Source organism: Triticum dicoccoides, chromosome 2B (genome assembly GCF_002162155.2).
Source record: "Triticum dicoccoides isolate Atlit2015 ecotype Zavitan chromosome 2B, WEW_v2.0, whole genome shotgun sequence".
In the NCBI taxonomy this organism is placed as follows: Eukaryota; Viridiplantae; Streptophyta; class Magnoliopsida; order Poales; family Poaceae; genus Triticum; species Triticum dicoccoides.
In genome coordinates this window covers 813876261-813880594 of record NC_041383.1, presented here as the reverse complement: position 1 = coordinate 813880594, position 4334 = coordinate 813876261, and the positions used below count along the sequence as shown (strand labels likewise).

General features: G+C 34.6%; 1 long non-coding RNA gene across 1 annotated transcript; it reads right to left on the bottom strand.

Moving 5' to 3' along the window:
• Nucleotides 1–47: 47 nt before the first annotated feature.
• LOC119368964 lies at nucleotides 48–1847 on the bottom strand. Its single transcript, XR_005176797.1, has 2 exons — nucleotides 1615–1847; nucleotides 48–109 (listed from the first exon to the last, which is right to left on the bottom strand). It is a non-coding gene; the product is annotated as an uncharacterized LOC119368964 (long non-coding RNA).
• Between the last annotated feature and the right edge of the window lie 2487 nt (nucleotides 1848–4334).

Below are 4334 nucleotides of genomic sequence, written 5' to 3'. Positions count from 1 at the left end.
ATAATGTTCCATACATATCTGAAGTGCGAAAACAAAGAAAGTCCTTACAAAATGTAGAAATATCTAATTTAGATGATGAATATAGCACAAGTCCAGATCCCCTTGAATTCTGTAAAGACGAAGAACTTAGTGAGACCATAGAAGAATATCATATAGAAAATACATGTACTGAATGCATTGGGTTGCAATCATTCTCTCCAAATTGGTATAGAGATATAAAATCTAAAAAGGATATAGATAAGATTGTGCAAAGACTAGAAAGTATACAAATTATTGGAGAAATACCAATGAAACATTGGGATAAGAACTCTATAGTTTGAAAAATAAATATCATAAATCCAGATTATATAATTAAGTCAGGACCAATAGAAGCAACTCCTAAAGATATCGAAGAGTTCAAAATGCATATTGAAGAGTTATTAAAGTTAAAAGCTATAAGAGAAAGCAGAAGCCCTCATCGATCTGCTGCTTTTATAGTTAGAAATCATGCTGAAGAAGTTAGAGGTAAATCTAGAATGGTAATTAACTTTAAAAGGCTTAATGATAATACAGTTGACGATGCATATAACATACCTAATAAGCAGGAATGGATTAACAGAATACAAGGAAGTAAATATTTCTCCAAATTCGATTTGAAGGCAGGATTTTGGCAAGTAAAAATGGCTGAAGAATCTATTCCATGGACAGCATTTACTTGTCCACAAGGCCATTATGAATGGCTAGTAATGCCATTAGGCCTAAAGAATGCACCTGCACTATTTCAAATAAAGATGCAAAATATATTTAATGAGAATCAAGCATTTATATTAGTATACGTAGATGATTTGTTAGTATTCTCAAAATCATACAAAGAGCATATAGCCCATCTTGAAGTGTTCTTTCGAAAGGTAGAACAAAATGGGCTCATACTATCTAAAAAGAAGATGGAGATTTGCAAAGAGAAAATAAATTTCCTTGGTCATGAAATAGGAGAAGGAAAAATATATCTACAAGAACATATTGCAAAGAAAACATTAGAGTTTCCTGATAATATGAGTGATAAAAAGGTTTTACAACAGTTCTTAGGAATTGTAAACTATGCGCGAAACTATATAGATAACTTAGCAAAGCTAGCAGGACCTTTATATGCTAAATTAAGAAAAAATGGTCAAAGATACTTCAGTTCTGAAGATATAAAATTAGTAAAGGCCATCAAGGAAAAGGTCAGGAATTTAAAACCCCTAGAATTGCCTCTAGAAGACAATTATTTTATAATTGAGACAGATGCATCTAAGGTAGGATGGGGTGCGATACTAAAACAAAAGCCCAATAAATACTCTCCAAAGGCAGACGAAAAAATATGCAGATATGCTTCAGGAAGTTACAAATTAAAGACGGTAAATAATATTGATAGAGAAATTCTTGCAGTGGTAAATGCAATAAATGCATTTAGGTTATATGTAGGATTTAAAGAATTTACAGTATGAACAGACTGTGAAGCCATATGCCGATATTACAATAAAATTAATAGTAAGAAAAGCTCAACCGGAAGATGGGTCTTATTTGAAGACACCATAGCTGGGAATGGTTATAAAGTTATTTTTGAGCATATTAAGGGGAAGGATAATACCTTACCTGACATATTTTCTCGTGCATCAAATTTGCAGGAATGAGGAAAGGATTATTCGCCAACAAGGATGAATATCTCTTCTTTGGAGAAGAAAATAGGCTGAAAATGTTTCAGCCAAATACATTCAATTTTAAGCCAAAATCCCATATTAAGCTCGATGAAGCTCAAAGATGCATATTGGATAACTTTTGGTTCCAATATACTCGCAAAAGAGAGGAACAAGGATATTTTTTATCAATTCTCAACAGTTTGGCTGAATATTTTAATGAATTAAACAAAAATGTGCCAAAGCCAGCAAAGGTTGAAATACCAAAAGGAGAAACTCTATATCTTATATTTGATGGAAGCAAACCTGGCATATATTTGGAATGGGAGAATATTATGATTGAAAAATTAGATGCAAAAAGAAATGGACAAGATTTAACATTCAAAAGATATTACAGTATAGATGAGGCCTTACTTTGGGCAAGGAAGGTATTAGGACCAGATTATTATATTGACCCAAAGGCTAAAAACTATATCCAAATGAAAAGAGGCATACCTGCTTCACCAACTCCCACAAAGGGGGAGGCATCAAGCTCAAACAATATAAAGAAAGAAGAATCCCCGAAATATAAGACATATAAAGAATGCCTTCTAAAGGGGCTTGACCCTTTAGACAGTGAATACAGATCAAGAAATGGATAAAAGGTTTGAAGAATTTTCAAAGATAATAAAGAAAGAATTAAAGGAGGAAATATTAAAAGAATTAAGGCAAGAAATGGATGAAAAATTTGAAGAAATAAAGAAAGAATGTGATGAAAAATATGATTTCAATCTGTTAAATGATGATGATCATATGGACATAGCAGGGCATGGGCAGTGACCTGAATAAAGCCCAAACTGCATATATTGATATTGCTATCAATTATTCGGGCGCGGAGGACATATACCCGACCCGAATATTGATAGAAATTCCCATAAGGTCCTTTGAATATTGATAAGGTATTATCAATCATATGGGCAGGGAAGACCCCCTGTAAAAAAAAATTAATAATAATAATAATAAATAAATAAAATGATATATATATATATATTTGTAAAATAAATAAATAATAATATTAAGCAATATTGAAAATGTAAGCAGCCTTGGCATGTATGTACGCATACACTGACACGAGGATTTTTGAAGGCTGAAGAAGCTCTCAAGGCTAATCGCATGAAGATCTGTATGGCCGAAGAGCGAAGACTGGTACACAAAGACTAGCCAATTATTCACCGAGAGACAATGCCACGTGAAGAAAGCAAAGATTCCTGAAGATTGAAACTTGTCGGCACTCACTCGCACTTTTCTATATTATTAGAAGGACACGCGTATACCCTAGTAGGACACGTGTGCATGCTACCGTGGGTAAAATAAGTGAAGGAAGGCTCCCGAAGGCCACCTTGCAGCCACCCCTCGCGGCTATAAAAGGAGATGCTGGGCTCAAGAAGAGAACACAAGAGACGGGAGAGCACGGAGCACTCAAAGCATCGAGACTCTCCACCAGAGCACCACTTCCTTCGTAGTCTAGCCACCACCACTACTAGTAGAATAGCCAAGAAGGCGCTTAGTTCGCCAAGAGTTTGAAGGTAATTTCCTAGTTGTGTGTAATCCCTTCGGGGCCTCCCGAAAGGGAAAACCATATGTAAATTATGTTGTTGAAATGATGTAGTTTCTTGGTTTCACTTAGTGCTTTTATTTATGAATTTATGGGACGAGTTCTTATGCTAGGGATCCTATAGGAGAAACCTTTGCGTGTGTAGTTCTCTGTGTAGCCAGAGTGGCGTTTAAATGAGAACCTTGTGGCCATAGAGAAGTGTTCCCTTCGGGTGGAACTGCCTGGGAAGATGATAGGAATTTACCCCATAAATTTGCAATTAAAACTTCTAAGTGAACGTAACTAGCTACATCTGATGCAACATAATGAAAAATATGGTGAGTACTGAGTAGGATTTTACACCTTTGCGCACATCGCCGGACGAATTGTTGGCCTCGCCAGCCTCTAAATAGATCTTGCATTAAATATATAATCGAGTTAGAACGTGAAGGTAATCATATTGAATTAAATATTGTTGTGAATAGTGGAATACTATTCCAAATAGTGTATTCAATAGTGGAGCACTATTGTGAATAGTGCCCTACCTAGTGAATAGTAAATACTATTCAAGATAAAAAGAATACCTGTCTACCACTTCCACCTAATCCCAAATTAACCTAATAAAAATCTAATCACATAGTAACTATTTTTATAAAAAAAATTATCCCATATATTGTTGGGTATGTCCTAATTCAGGATCTTCTGCTATGATCATATTTGAGATAACATTTGCAAAGTTATTAGGGTTACTTCCTGCCCTTTTTAATTCTTCATATTGACTAGGGTATGATTCTACCCATTGTTCCCAAAGAACTTTTACAGATTCTCCTAAAAATGTTTCAAGATATGTTAACATATCTTCTACCTTAGTGCCTATGCTATACTGATTTTGTATATATTTTTGTACTATTAAACCTTTCCATATGCTGATTATATTCGGCCAATCTATTGTGTCATGAGCTGCTAGGTTTAATATAGCACCATCATTTTTACAATTTTGGAATTGCACTGGTGTTTCAAAATCTCTTCTTTTAGTACCCATGTATCTATATTATCCTGGGATATATGTAGGCTGGTAATCATCTTTTTCTGGAGGCCATTGTCCA